We start from the raw sequence: 17279 nt of genomic DNA, 5'->3' as shown, positions 1-17279 counted from the left end.
TAAGCGTTTCCGGACACATGTCCACATAACATCTTTTCTTTATTTGTGTGTGAGGAATGTTTCCTGAAAGTTTGGCCATACCTTTTTGTAACACCCTGTATGTGATATGTACATTTGTGGCTGAAGTCAGCACTGAGAGATCTTACCATCTTACAACCACAAATTGGGAATTCTGGATGAAGTCTGACTACTTATAGATGGGCATATGGACAAAGTGTTAGTTTGAAAACTATGTAATGCTTCAAAAAATGAGTAGGTTGGAATTTACCAATTTTGATGAACTACAAGGACTAATGTGATTTTGGCTTATAGAAAATGTTGCTGGTCAGAAATTTAGAGAAATACTTGGTCACTACCCCCATGAACCCTGGACCTTGCCGTTGGTGGGGAGGCTTGCGTGCCTCAGCGATACAGATGGCCGTACCGTAGGTGCAACCACAATGGAGGGGTATCTGTTGAGAGGCCAGACAAACGTGTGGTTCCTGAAGAGGGGCAGCAGCCTTTTCAGTGGTTGCAGGGGCAACAGTCTGGATGATTGACTGATCTGGCCTTGCATCAATAACCAAAACGGCCTTGCTGTGCTGGTACTGCAAACGGCTGAAAGCAAGGGGAAACTACAGCCGTAATTTTTCCCCAGGGCATGCAGCTATATGTACGGTTAAATGATGATAGTGTCCTCTTGGGTAAAATATTCCGGAGGTAAAATAGTCCCTCATTCGGATCTCCGAGCAGGGACTACTCAGGAGGACGTCGTTATCAGGAGAAAGAAAACTGGCGTTCTACAGATCGCAGCGTGGAATGTCAGATCCCTTAATCGGGCAGGTAGGTTGAAAAATTTAAAAAGGGAAATGGATAGGTTAAAGTTAGATATAGTGGGAATTAGTGAAGTTTGGTGGCACAAGGAACAAGACTTTTGGTCAGGTGAATACAGGGTTACAAATACAAAATCAAATAGAGGTAATGCAGGAGTAGGTTTAATAATGAATAAAAAAAATAGGAGTGCAGGTAAGCTACTACAAATAGCATAGTGAATGCATTATTGTGGCCAAGATAGACACGAAGCCCATGCCTACTACAGTAGTACAAGTTTATATGCCAACTAGTTCTGCAGATGATGAAGAAATTGATGAAATGTATGACGAGATAAAAGAAACTATTCAGGTAGTGAAGGGAGACAAAAATTTAATAGTCATGGGTGACTGCAATTTGAGAGTAGGAAAATGGAGAGAAGGGAACATAGTGGGTGAATATGGATTGGGGGAGAGAAATGAAAGAGGAAGCCGTCTAGTAGAATTTTGCACAGAGCATAACTTAATCATAGCTAACACTTGGTTCAAGAATCATACAAGAAGGTTGTACACGTGGAAGAATCCTGGAGATACTAGAAGGTATCAGATAGATTATATAATGGTAAGACAGAGATTTAGGAACCAGGTTTTAAATTGTAAGACGTTTCCAGGGGCAGATGTGGACTCTGACCACAATCTATTGGTTATGAACTGTAGATTAAAACTGAAGAAACTGCAAAAAGGTGGGAATTTAAGGAGGTGGGACCTGGATAAACTGACTAAACCAGAGGTTGTACAGAGTTTCAGGGAAAGGATAAGGGAACAATTGACAGGAATGGGGGAAAGAAATACAGTAGAAGAAGAATGGGTAGCTCTGAGGGATGAAGCAGTGAAGGCAGCAGAGGATCAAGTAGGTAAAAAGATGAGGGCTAGTAGAAATCCTTGGGTAACAAAAGAAATATTGAATTTAATTGATGAAAGGAGAAAATATAAAAACGCAGTAAATGAAGCAGGCAAAAGGGAATACAAATGTCTCAAAAATGAGATCGACAGGAAGTGCAAAATGGCTAAGCAGGGATGGCTAGAGGACAAATGTAAGGATGTAGAGGCTTATCTCACTAAAGGTAAGATAGATACTGCCTACAGGAAAATTAAAGCGGCCTTTGGAGAAAAGAGAGCCACTTGTATGAATATCAAGAGCTCAGACGGAAACCCAGTTCTAAGCAAAGAAGGGAAAGCAGAAAGGTGGAAGGAGTATATAGAGGGTCTATACAGGGGTGATGTACTTGAGGGCAATATTATGGAAATGGAAGAGGATGTAGATGAAGATGAATTGGGAGATACGATACTCCGTGAAGAATTTGAGAGAGCACTGAAATACCTGAGTCGAAACAAGGCGCCGGGAGTAGACAAGATTCCATTGGAACTACTGACGACCTTAGGAGAGCCAGTCCTGACAAAACTCTACCATATGGTAAGCAAGATCTATGAGACAGGCGAAATTCTCTCAGACTTCAAGAAGGATATAATAATTTCAATCCCAAAGAAAGCAGGTGTTGACAGATGTGAAAATTACCGAACTATCAGTTTAATAAGTCACAGCTGTAAAATACTAACACGAATTCTTTACAGACAAATGGAAAAACTGGTAGAAGCTGACCTCGGCAAAGATCAGTTTGGATTCCGCAGAAATGTTGGAACATGTGAAGCAATACTGACCCTACAACTTATCTTAGAAAATAGATTAAGGAAAGGCAATCCTACATTTCTAGCATTTGTAGACTTAGAGAAAGCTTTTGACAATGTCGACTGGAATACTCTCTTTCAAATTCTAAAGGTGGCAGGGGTAAAATACAGGGAGCGAAAGGCTATTTACAATTTATACAGAAACCAGATGGCAGTTATAATAGTCGAGGGGCATGAAAGGGAAGCAGCGGTTGGGAAGGAAGTGAGACAGGGTTGTAGCCTGCCCCCCCATGTTATTTAATCTGTATATTGAGCAATCTGTAAAGAAAACAAAAGAAAAATTCGATTCGGAGTAGGTATTAAAGTCCATGGAGAAGAAATAAAAACGTTGATGTTTGCCGATGACATTGAAATTCTGCCAGAGACAGCAAAGGACTTGGAAGAGCAGTTGAACGGAATGGACAGCATCTTGAAAGGAGGATATAAGATGAACATCAATGAAAGCTAAACGATGATAATGGAATGTAGTCGAATTAAGTCAGATGATGCTGAGGGAATTAGATTAGGAAATGAGACACTTAAAGTAGTAAAGAAGTTTTGCTATTTGGGGAGCAAAATAACTGATGGTGGTCGAAGTAGAGAGGATATAAAATGTAGACTGGCTATGGTAAGGAAAGTGTTTATGAAGAAGAGAAATTTGTTACAATCAAGTATAGATTTAAGTGTCAGGAAGTCATTCCTGAAAGTATTTGTATGGAGTGTAACCATGTATGGAAGTGAAACATGGACAATAAATAGTTTTGACAAGAAGAGAATAGAAGCTTTCGATGTGGTGCTACAGAAGAATGCTGAAGATTAGATGGGTAGATCACATAACTAATGAGGAGGTACTGAATAGAGTTGGGGAGTTTGTGGCACAACTTGACCAGAAGAAGGGACCGGTTGGTAGGACATGTTCTGAGGCATCAAGGGATCACAAATTTATTATTGGAGGGCATCGTGGAGGGGAAAAATTGTAGAGGGAGACCAAGAGATGAATACACCAAGCAGATTCAGAAAGATGTAGGTTGCAGTAATTACTGGGAGATAAAGAAGCTTGCGCAGGATAGAGTAGCACGGAGAGCTGCAACAAACCAGTCTCAGGACTGAAGACAACGACAACAACAACAACTTGGTCACTGTTATCCTTACACCATGTGAATCCCTTGTTTACATGTGTGAGTACTATATTGCAAATTACAGTAAATTACACGAAATTATTAATTAATGAGTTAATCAGTCAATGCTGTGTTTCTTTTATACAGACAAAAAAGGAAGTAACAAAAGTTTGGAATCTAACAGTGGCAATGACAAAATCTGCAGTGAAAATTGGCAGCAGTTCTGAACTTCAAGTTCAGTAAACAATTCATTTTTGGTAATTTAAAATATGTAACCAGAAAGTTGGAATGCTTAAATGGTATACGCTACTTTTCTCAAATACATTGGCTAGCTCATAGGTTTTTGTTACACAGCAATCTAGCAGTTAATTATATTTTCTAATTAAGATTGCCACAATGAAAATTAATTATATCAATGGAATCAGAACAATGCAAACAAGAATCTGAATAATAAATTCCAGTGAAATTAAGTCTAAATAATAACTTGAGATTTGTATGTACATTTTACATACCAGTAGATAAATGTATTGCAAATAAGACAGAAATTAGCAAAAAGATTGGTTACTTATGGGTACATAAATATGTAACAGATGGGAAGAATCCACACTGCTATGTCACAAGATGTTTTGGCTAAGAAGGCCACTGACAATCAAGATACTATTCACTGTGTAATTCTAGTGACATATTTCGTACGCAGTGTTACACTCTGAAACAGGTAAGCAAGGAACAAAGAAGGGCAGTAGTCCAGCTGAAACAGGAAGTAAAACTTACACACAGACACAGTCTATGGTATGAATGCAACACTGGTATGACATCTGATGATGTGCAACATTGGTATTGCAGCTGCTGATGTTCAATGGACTTAAAAATTATGATGTTCTCTGGAGCTTCAAACATAATCTCTTCACAAGACATATGGACTAGATTTGTAATACATCATCTCCTACGCAAAACTGTGTGTATGTAGTGAAGAGGGTGACAACAACTACATCTTCTACAGTAGCACAAATAGACATGATTTCATAAATGCAACATTGTGAGACTGGGTGAAACTAAACTATCCTCTAGAATGGGATTTTCACTCTGCAGCGAAGTTTGCACTGATATGAAACTTCCTGACAGATTAAAACTGTGTGCCTGATGGAGACTCGAACTCGGGACCGAATGTGAGTCGTGCTTCGGTAGCTCAGATGGTAGAGCACTTGCCTGCGAAAGGCAAAGGTCCCGAGTTTGAGTCTCAGTCGAGCACACAGTTTTAATCTGCCAGGAAGTTTTATATCAGCGCATACTCTGCTGCAGAGTGAAAATCTCATTCTGGAAACGTCCCCCAGGCTGTGGCTAAGCCATGTCTCCACAGTATCCTTTCTTTCAGGAGTGCTAGTTCTGCAAGGTTCACAGGAGAGCTTCTGTAAAGTTTGGAAGGTAGGAGATGAGATACTGACAGAAATAAAGTTGTGAGGACTGGGTGTGAGTCATGGTTCAGTAGCTCAGTTGGTAGAGCACTTGCCTGAGGAAGGCAAAGGTCCCGAGTTCGAGTCTCAGTTGGGTACACAGTTTTAATCTGCCAAGAAGTTTCATAAACTATCATCTGTTAGCTTGACTTATGTAGTTAATATCAGAGGAGAATTACAATATAAACAGACTCTTATACATGTTTAAGGAAACTTGGAAAGCTGTCTGTAACAGACAGATACAGACATACAGTGTTGTCTTAAATTACTAAGAAATTGTAAACTATTTAATTGACTGCATTGGAATGTTACTTACCAATACACTGCATGGAAAGTAAGAGTTTTCCTCAGATAAAAATGAAACTTTAAAAAAATCTACACTGTCTGTTTAAAAAATTGAAGCATCCAGAAGCAGAGGAGGAAACAAAACGAAACTTCGTGCATTGAGAAAGATATGCGATGTTGTTTCAGTGATTACAAAATCGAGTCAAATTCATAAAGAACTTGGCAGTATGAGCCCACTTATCAGTATGATGTTGCACCACTTGTGGTATGGATGTTTGTACTGATTTGGTTAAGAAGGGTATCATAAAGCTGCTGTATTCTCTCCCGAGGCAAGGTAGCCCACAGCTGTTGTAATTGGTCCTTGATATCTTGGGTACTGCCACTGGGATGGAGATGGCATCTGAGCTGGCCCCATACATGTCCTATCAGGGACATATAGACATTTAATTGAGACACATGTCATGTGTGAATGAGTGTTGTCCTGTTGAAAACTGGACCACACTACTGTCACATGAGAGGCACCACATAAGGGCACAGGATATCTGTAACATACCATTGTGCCATGAGTTCCCTCAGTCACTACCAGCCATCACCTGAAATCATACTGAGTGGCTCTCCACACCATGGAATCAGGAGTAACACCATTGTGCCTCTCCAAAGCAATGGACAAATAGGACCTCTTTCCAAGCTACTGCCATACTTGTGGACAATGGTCATGTGGGGTAGTGCAGAAGTACAATTCACTGCTAGAAACATTGTTATGCCATTCATCAACTGTCCATGCTTTCCGGTCATGGCACCACCCCAAATACATCCATCTGCATTGTGGTGTTAATGGCAGCCTACACATGTGATGGTATTTCCCTAGTTCAGCTGCTGCTAATCTCTGACCAATGGTGCAGGGTAACACAGGATGTTGCAGGGAATCATTGCCTTGTTCTCAGACAGCAGGTGCACATGTGAAGGTGTTACAATGTGCTTGGTGCACAATATTGGGATAACTCCTTGTGGTGGTCAGACATGGTCATCCAGAAGCTTGACGGCAGGTACATTCCCATGTGTCCAGCATTAGGGCCCTGTCACTCCAACTGACACACAAATCTGGATACTGCATGATCCAACCAGCGGTCAAAAGGAGACGCACATTGAGCCCTCTTTCAAACACTGTCTGGTGCTGATAATTCTGTCTCACACAAGTACACGGTATTTCCATGTCCTTCACAGTGATCTCTCATCATCTGATTCTGTTCACACCTTTTATGCAAGGGGAAGTCATGAAGTAAAGTGACTTTTGCAATTTTTCACCATAGGGCTTGGTAAAACTGATAGTATCCAGGGCTGAAGTATTTTTGTCCACCACAGTTCTATACAATGTGTCATTCTTGTTCCCCTGTAAGTCACTATATTGTAGCAGACTGTGAGACATGGCAGCTCCATTGTGGATCTGCATCAAGGAGGAAATGAAGGCAGTGATTCACTTTTTGTTTGCGGAAGGTGTTAAATCTGCAGGAATTATTCATCAAATGCAAGCACAGTATGGTGACAGCTGTTTATTGCAAAGTCAGACCTATGAATGGATATAGTGCTTCAGACAGGGAATAACTTCTCTAAGTGGTAAGGAAAGATTGAGCAGGCCATCAATTTCAATAACTGAGGACAATTTGGAGGGTATGGTGATGGAAAACAAATGAATCATAGTGGACAAATTGCCAATACTTCACATATCAGGCATGGTTCAGCATATTCCACCTTACGTGACATGCAAAATTTTCAGAAAGTATGTGCAAGACAGTTACCAAAATAATTGCTAGTGCAGGATAAGGGGCAAATGATTGACATCTCTCATAAACATTTGGACTGTCATCATTGCATGGGAGATGGATTACTACAGCAAATCATTAGTGTGGATGAAACATGGGTGCCCCATCACAAAGTGGGAAGTAAGGCTGTGAACATAGTTTGAAAACTCCCATCATAACCAAATGTTAAAAATTTTAAATGTCAACTATTAGCTGGTAAGATTACGCTAACACTATTCTGGGACATGGAAGGTGTGGTAACTGTTCATTTCACACCACAACACAAAACTGAGAACATTGAGAACTATTGTGATGTGTTGTGAACTAAACTGAAACCTGCAATCAAATCCAAACATCACAAAAAACTATGAATAGGTGTGATCCTGCAGCAAGATAATGCTCAGCCACATTCTGCCAAACAAATGGCCAAAACAATAAAGGAGTTGGGATTGGAATTGCTGGAAACCCCCCTCACCCTGCTCTATAGTCTAGACCTGGCTCCAAGCAATTTCCATGTGTTTGTACAATTTAAGGAAGCACTCAGTGGAATAAGATTTGCAGCCAATGCAGAAGTCATTAATATTGTACAAAATTGGTTACATGTGCGACAAAAAAAAAAAAAAAAAAAAAAAAAAAAAAAAACTGGTGAAATCAAAAAACTTGTGAAACGTTGGACAAAGTACATTGAAGCGCAGGGAGGTTGTATAGAAAAGAATATAATTTTAGTTTTCTATCATTAGAACAGAGATTCCTTTACTCAAAGGTCCCTTTACTTTTTGAGTTCCCCTTGTATATTCTGTGAGGCCTGGTGAGAAAACTAAACAACAACAACATAAGCACACTCTGGTGGCTGTTCCAGCTGTCACAGAGAATTGCAGCTTTAATCATTTACATGGCAGATGATGGTGTGTACATGTACACAAGTACATTGACATCTGAGTATGTTTTCCAAGCACTTAACTGTTTTTGGCAACAAAAGTAGTTTTAAACTGCCACATTAATAATTTCTTGACAGTGCCACATTATAAACACAAAACTCTCAAAAGTAATGATACCTCTGCTTGTGTAATATGTGGCTCCTTCATCAAGTACTGAAGTTATGACACAACAAAGTAAAAGGTATTGAAAGTCTCAATAACTTAAGGATGTTGCTCTGTGTTCCCAGTTATTTACATGATGTACCTTGCTTTGAATTCTTTAAAATTCATAGCATACTGCTCTGCAAAATTTAAGGATAAGATAGATAAAATAACATAGAATATTAACAATTTAGAGGAAATGAATAAAGTGCATATTCCCAGAGGACTCCTAGTTGTACACAGAAAACTGGGCATCACAAGATGGAGAGAGTAAAATAGCAAATAGTTATGGTGCAATGTGGCAATGTTCTTCATTACAGAGTGGCTCAGAGACAACATTTGGATGGCTTCACATCAGGAAGAACTGTCAGGAAACTGGAAGAAGAATGAAGTATGATGAGTGAAGTTCAGTAGATTGCTATTGCTTAGAGCATTGTTTCACGTGCATGGGGAGCATTCTAAACTACAGACACAGCTGCCTGTAGGAGAGGAGGAAGATGATCGCTACATTGTGCAACAGACAATGAGGGACCCATGTCAAACAGTGGGTGCCATTGCAACCATTTTTAACAGAACTGCAAGACAAGCAACATCACTCTCCATGGAGACACAGCAACTGCAGGGTGTTGTCTTTACCTGATGAGTAGTGTTTGCATTGGTGTCAAAAGATAGAGACCAGGGAACAAGTAATGAGGCCAGACATGCTCTTCTCAGATGAGAGCAGATTCAGTCTGAGTAGTGATTCTGAACATAACCCCATACAGTAAGAAATAGGAACACATATTGCACCCAGGAACAGTCACAAACATGATCGCTTGGTGGTCCAGCTGTTACAGTGTGGGGAGACATAATGCTTATATTGACCTCCAAATATTTTAAAAGAGTACACTCACCACTCAACATAAGTGTGACACTGTGTTCCCTCCTCATGTGTATCTTTTCATTTTTATGAATGACAATGTGTAACTGCATCAAACAGTGCAGGTGGAGCAGCTCACAGAGCAAGAGGATATTTAATGAATGGACTGATCTGACCATTCCCCCAACTTAAATCCCCCTGAATGGTTGCAAGATGCATTGGGGAGATGTATTGCACCACATCCACATTCACCAAAGACCTTACAGCAGTTGTCAATCATACTAGTGGAGAAACGGAACACCCCACCACAAGAATGCCTTACAAAACTCGTGGCTTGCAAGGGAGCATGCTGCAGAGCATGCATTGCCATCTATGGTCTTGCATGCAATATGGACCATGTCCAGCCTTTTGTAATGTCCTGGGCCCCACCATAAATTGCAATGATTTCAGTCTAATTATTGTCTTTGAATAAGAATGCCATTTATGTTCATCTAATAGTGTATGTTTTTCAGTTACCTTCTATACAGCAGTCTATATAGCAGTCCTTCCTATGTATGGTACAATTTTCATTGAGCTATGATACATGGCGATATACCACATCATGTGAAAGTCACTTCTTCCATCAGTTTTACATACCATTGTAACTTAGCTGTTATTACTTTATGATACACACACACATACACACACACACACACACACACACACACACACACACACACACACACACAGGCCGGCCACTGTGACCGAGTGGTTCTAGGCATTTAACTCCGGAACCATGCTGCTGCCATGGCTGCAGGTTAGAATCCTGCCTCACGCAAGGCTGTGTGAGATGTCCTTAGGTTAGAAAGGTTTAAGTAGTTCTAAGTCTAGGGGACTGATGACCTCAGATATTAAGTTCCATAGTGCTTAGAGCCATTTGAACCACACACACAAATATTTGAGTATATGCGCATTCTAGCTCAAAATAGATTTTGTCTGAAAGCTAATAAAGTTTTCAGTCTTGTTTGGATGCCTATCAATGACTTAACATCCTCTGCTATTCAGTAAGTGTCCTTTATTCCTAAAATGATTACTTATTGTCAGAACTTTCCATACAGTATTTTTATCTCCTGCAAGTTTCAAACTTTTGGCATGTTTTGCAGAGTTTACTTTCCAATCTGCTCCTGATTCTAGTGCCCCCTCCCCCAACAAAAGGCTGCATGAAATACATGCAGGCTGTCTTTTCAGCGTGTAACAGAATGACTTATTACAGCCAAGAAATAGAAAGCAAAATATTTGTTTAGGAAGCATATTATTGCATGGCTGCTTCTTGGGAGAAACAGAAATTCAAGATGCATATAACAGTGCTATGACAACTGCAGATTGAATAAAATATATGCACATGTAATCCTTAGTGAGTCTCGTGTAATGAATGAGAAATCAGTGCTTAACACAACACTGAACAGATTAAAGCATAATTCACTGTTTGATAGAACTATGCATATGAAAAAATAATTAGAGATATAACCAATTTAGCAGTTAAATTACTACAAGACATGAAACTTCCTGGCTGATTGAAACTGTGTGTCAGACTGAGACTCAAACACAAGACCTTTGCCTTTCACAGCCAAGAGCTCTACCAACTGAGCTACCCAAGAATGACGCATGACCCATTCTCACAGCCTCAGTTCCAAACTTCACAGAAGCTCTCCCTCAGACCTTGCAGAACTAGCACTCCTGGAAGAAAGGATATTGTGGAGACATGGCTCAGCCACAGCCTGGGAGATATTGAGGGAGTGAAATTTTCACTATGCAGCAGAGTGTGCACTGATATGAAACTTCCTGGCATATTAAAACCGTGTGCCAGACTGAGGACCTATGCCTTTTGTGGGCAAGTGCTTCACCCACTGAGCTACTCAAGCACAATACACAATTTGAAGCCATGAGGATGGGTTGTGAGTCATGCTTGGATAGCTCAGTTGGTAAAGCACTTGCCCATGAAAGGCAAAGTTCCTGAGTTTGAGTCTCAGTCCGGAACACAGTTTTAAACTGCCAAGAGATGTATATCGGTGCACACTCCACTGCAGAGTGAAGATTCATTCTGGAAACTAGAAGACACTTTTGTGTCTAGAATTAGGGTAAGGATTTCTTTTTATTCTTTTGAGGATCTCAGTTGACTGGAATACAAATACCTTAAAATGTCTCTTAGGAAGACAATTAAGCAAGTAATTGACATATTGTACATTAAAATGGAGTTTTTAGCCCTCATGTGTACCTGAAATAATATCCTCTAAGTCACCAGAGAAAAAAATTAGAAATTACATAATTGTTACATTTCTTATTTATTAATTTGGTTCCAACAAGTTGCACAGCCACCAAAAAATTGTCTGAATGTCAACATTTTACTACAATGGCTGTCATTAGATTAAGTCAAATTTCATTTTATTTTACTTCCTTTAATTTGATTTTAATTGTAAAGCCATTTTCAAATATATGATTAGCACAGCACATCAGAATGCAATACTTGGACCATGACTCATCAAATCACATATGTAATAGTATAATCACAAGAGGTTCACTACATTAATGGACTTGCAGAAACCAGCAAACTATTTAACCTTAAAAGATATTGTATATTTAAATTATATAATGCAATTGTCACTAATTCTACCTTCTATGCATTTTACCAAAAAATCTCATTTATTAACCTGTTAGGTATCTTCCTCTGAACAAAACTTTTTAAGCAAATACCTTGCGTATCACAATGAACAAGTGTGCAAACTGATGCAGACTTGTCAAGAATGGCAGTCAGTTTGAGAAATGCTAGTATTGCCATACGACCCTCACAAGTACTAATCCAGGTAATTTCAGGAGATGCAGTGATTTTTATTTATTTATTTGTTTGTTTATTTATTTAAGGCTGTTTTGATTAAGGCCATCAGGCCCTCTCTTACATCTGACCATCATTTCACTTATACAGTACCTTTTTTACCTCATAGTTACCTAATAAATAATAATTTTAATATGACAAATAGTATTCAAATGATTTGAGTGTCTATAGAGACAATGTGAGTAAGTAATACTGATCATGAACTAATACAATTAATACTGCAGTACTTCTACTAGAACTCCTGTTGCTGCCACAAATAATGATAATGATAATGAGAACAATTACAATAATAATAGTGACAGGTAAAAAAAGAATTTACAGGCGTACAAAATAGATGTTTCCTGATATAGCAAGATGTGGGAAGAGGAAGTTTAAGGAGACTGTAAAAGCTAAGAATACTGGTAAATGCAAAAGATGTGTTTGGAAAGAAGGATAAATAGGAGCAATAAGTGCATACAGGTACAATGGTAGTTACTGTAGTTGATTCAGTAGATATGTCATTAACTGTCTTCTGAAGCTGGAGATGTTATTCATTTCTTTAATACAGTGTGGGAGGCTATTCCACAGTCAAGTTCGTGCAACTGAGAAGGCCTTTGAGAAAGTGGCTGAATGATGTAGTGGGGCAGAAATGATTTTGCTCTGATGGAGGTGAGTGTTTCTGCCATGTCGTTCAGATAATAACTTTAAGGCTGAGGAGAGAAATGAGGAACAGTGTATGTTGATAAGGTAGCAGGGAAGACAGAGGGTATGCAAATCTCTGCAGTTGTCTGCAGGCAGGCAACATAGCTCTACACATGTTGGTGAAATATGATCAAATATTCAAACATCGCAGATACAGGGTGTCCCACTTGAAAGAAGCCCCACAAACAAACATTTGCTTAAATTACACATAAAGGCTCTGCATGAATATCAGGAAATGAAATGAACATGTTATACCATGTTCATAGGGAAATAAAAATGAAGGTGCTAAAGTGACCTCCCTTGACTTGTAAACACAGTTGAACATGATGCTGCAGATTGTCCAATATTGCTGAGAGAACCTCTGGTGTCACTGCATGGATTTCATGAATAATGTTCTCTTGTAAATCATCCTAGTTGTGTGGTTTGTTCCTGTAGATCTTGCTTTTTAGGCCACTCCAGAGGCAAAAGCCAGGTAGTGTTAAATCAGGTGACCTTACTTTGCAGGTGACAAATGATTTGTCTTCAGCTGCAAGCACTCAAGAGATTTGTAATGTGGTGCCATCCTGTTGGTACCAGCCACAGGTAAGTTCTTCAGCATCCATCTGGTTCACAAACTCCCAAAACATTTTGATGTAAACTGCACTTGTCATAGTAGACTTGAAAAAAATTGGTCCATTGATGTGATGCTGTGATATTGACAGAACATACCAATCTATAGTGAATACATGGGCTACTCAACTAGTGTATGTGGATTTTCATTACACCACAAACATGTATTCTGAGAGTTTAAACAGCCAGAGATATGGAACCATGCCTCATCACTGAACCATGTACGCTGCAATATTCCTGGCCTCTGAGCAATAAATTGTTGAAACCAACAGCAGAATGTAGTATTTTTGTCTTTCATGTTGACATTCAGTTCCTGAACAACTATAAACATGTATGGATACATGGCAACGTTCTTCATAGCTCTGCAATATGTGTTCCATGAAATGTCACATTTCTGACCTAAACGTCCTGCCTTTGCAGGAGAGGCCAACAACCATGGTTGTCAGTCACTTTTTCTTCCAATAATGGCGGCCATCCATCATCGTGAAGATTCAACACTGTTTCACTGCTCTGCATCTTGTTCACTAACGTTTGTATGCACCATTTAGACAGTATATGCAGATCACCAAATCATTCAACAAACATTTGCTGACATGCCTTAATGGAACCAGTAATCCAGTATTATTTCACAAGAAACATGCGCTCCTTGACAGAATAGCAATACATTGTCACTAAACACTGTACACTGAGCTCCAGCTACAGTTACAAGTGGAAACACACTGCTGTTTCAAATGGCCTTACAGAGCATAGTGTTGCCATGTCAAATGTCATGAATTATATGGTGCAGTTTCAGTGGAATTGCCACACATGTTTGTGGGGCCTCTTTCTGTGTGGGACACCTGTGTAATAAACTCAGGCATTCATAACCAGTTGCAGGAGTCATGAACTTTCCTGGGAAAGACCTTGCAGGATAACATCACTGTAATCAATAATTCTAGGACTTTTCGCAAGTTTCTTTTTCATATCAAGGGAGAAAAGCTTTTTATATTTTTGTAGAGTATGGAGAGGTGCTTACACATTGCATTTATATGCTCAGACAGATTTATATTTTAATCTATTGTTACTCCTAGACTCTATGCTGAGGGTGAGAAGTTTATATTTGTCCAGTTTGGGATTAAAGATGTTATCACTACCAACACACAATAATAGATAAAGAGGAGCTTGTCTTGAAACTTTGTGGTAATTGGGTAGTGCCACAAGAAGAATTGTAAGTTTTGTGTACTGCAGTCTGCAGTAGTAATCTTAGATTTATACCAGAGGATTAGATTCCAATCAAACCTTCCAAATCAGTAAAAAATCATTGATACTTTGCAAATCTGGTTGATTTAGTTTAGCTGTCTTGAATAGCTTCAAAAGTATTGTGACTAGGATTAAAAGCATTCGGGTCTCCTATGAAATTCCAAACAATTTGACATTATAGGCAATAAGATGTTACATAATTGTAGGAAGAAAATATTTAAGAACAAAAAGGCCGTACTGCTACACTGTGTAGTAGTCATTGGAGGGGAATATCAGGTCTGGTTCAGAGCTCTTGGGAAAGTGGTTACCAGGTTACTAGCATTTTTAAACGAAGTGCAGGAATCATGGATTTCACCAGTGGTTTAGGCTCTTAGGGGAAGGATCCTGGAAAAGAAGATCATGTAGTAATTATAAAATTAAGGGTGAAATCAGTCACATTGCAGAGAATGCTCCTCATACTATGGCACACCATTGTTTGAGCATTATAATAAGCCCTGGATGAAGTGTTCTGTGGAATTTATTAACAGAAAGCTTGGAAAATTACTCAGGGGACAGGACATTCAAACAAGAGTGTGACTGATGGATCACCCCACACTTGGTCACATGCTACACACCGTGGTTTTCACTGAATGCTTTCGATAAGTGGCTGTTTGCATAGCTAACTGCTAGAAGCATCCAGTTGGGCCAAAGTGGTATACATCCCATCCCAATGATTTCCACTGTTTTCACTAAGTCTTTTTAAAAGTAACTTCATTTTAAAGACAGAGCTGCAGGGTAAATGTAGTTGCACATGAAACAGCTACTAATATAACATAATACTGCAGCTTGGACAAAGAACATGAAAGAAGATTAAATTAATACCTTCTATCAAAAAAATCAGAAGCCTCACAAATAAAAATATGAATTTCTCATATCCATTCAGGGAAATGAAGAGTAGGAGGAATTACAGCAGCATGTTGAGCATGTAGAATATTATATTGCAGTCACTGATATCAAAGAGATTCATCTTGATAGATAAAGACTAAAATCACACTACTGTAGAATCAATAAGAAGAATGGGGGAGTAGCTACATACACAAAAACTGGTGTGAAGTCACAGGCCATTGATGTTAACAAATACTGCGTTGAACAGCTTTTTGAATGCTGAACCACAGTAGTGGATCAGGAAATACACGAGGTTGTAGCACTGACAGTTTATAGACCACAGACAGAACTATCTTAAACTTCCTAAAGCAGGTGGAAAAAGTTTGAATACGATTATGCAGACTTAACTGGAGAATACTTGTTGCTGGAGATTTTAACATTGATTTCTGTCAGATAGTACTGATAAAGGGTGATTAATGGTGTTGGTATCCAGCTTTGCATTATTGTACACAGTCAAATTTCCTGCAAGGATTGCAGGACAAAGCAAAACAGCTACTGACAATTAGTTTTTATACCATACAGACTGCAGTTATTCAGCAGTAGAACCAATAATCAGAGGTTTACGCGACAATGATGGGCAAATGTTAGTGGGGGAATCGAAATGTTACGTGCAGTAATATCAAACCAAACATTAAGTATTCGCTAGTTTATAATGAATTAACTTTATTCTGATCATGTCTGTACAAACACATCCACTCAAATACAGAGTTCGGAACACACTGAGATTAACAGTTTTCAAAGAAGTTCATTCTCAAAGATGAGGCGGTCGACTCTTGCAGTTAATAACTGCCACAGAGCCCCCGCCGGTAGTGTGGAGTACGGTAAGGATGATGAGAGGCGTGTGTGCACCTGGCCGGCTGATGGCACAGGTGCGTGTGACCGATCGTGTCGTGGCAGGCACTAGTGCGAGGTGCGATCGGACCAATTCTCGATGTCTTGGTAGGCATGACCAGCAGAGGGAAGGAGGTGTGGAAGGCGTCCACAGGTTGACCATGCCATGCTGCTGATGGCACATTGGGAGCAGAAGGCGGTGGTGTGTCAGTGGGGAGAACATCGTCGTGCCGAGGCCGTGCGGCGCAGCGGGGTTTTGATCCGATCAAAGGCACGGAGTGCATCGAAGATGCGATGCGATGCATTGCGAAAGTATTTGCCGGTGAGTACCGTGGTAAGTGCAATGCATCCGGTAACAATTTGTTATTGGCCATATGACATAAAGGAGCAAGCACGCTGTAGCTTAACAGGTTGCGTAAAATATGCCGGATGAGCAACACTTGGGGTAATGACAGAGTTATAGAGGCGCTTGATGTCGCAGCAGGGGAGAAAACAGCAAGCTGCACATGACTGACCTTGGCAGTGGATGACTTCAGTGTAGACAGAAGCGTCACCTCAGAGTCTGTGGACAGTGAGTGTGTTACAGCGTTAGATGGCAGGATAATCCAAGCGGAGTTGACAGTGTTGGTGTTTTGATGTGCGAAACAGCCATGATCGAAGGTTGGGGGGCATGGCCATGAGCCCTGTGTATGAGGCATGGCAATGGCGAGAGGTGGTGGAAAGCGGACGTGGTCGGCAAAACCATGGTCGGAGCAGGAAGGCAATGAGACGTAATGTGAACATGAAGAAGTTGAATCGGCGAATGAACTACTGGTCCGTGGCGGAGATGTGACACAGTTCGATGGAACTGGAGCTGCGTGTGTGCTATCACCAGCGGCGCTGCGGTAGAGTCGTAAGTCTGCAAGCTGCTCACGCGAAACTGCTGCACGGTCGTGTGTCAGAGTGGAAAGATGCTCATTCGTCGAAGCAGAAATGGCAGATGTGTTGGTCGTACATTGCGGAGATAGTGAAGAGGGCAGCAA

Source organism: Schistocerca gregaria, chromosome 2 (assembly GCF_023897955.1).
Source record: "Schistocerca gregaria isolate iqSchGreg1 chromosome 2, iqSchGreg1.2, whole genome shotgun sequence".
Taxonomy (NCBI): domain Eukaryota; kingdom Metazoa; phylum Arthropoda; class Insecta; order Orthoptera; family Acrididae; genus Schistocerca; species Schistocerca gregaria.
This window is presented reverse-complemented; position numbering follows the sequence as displayed.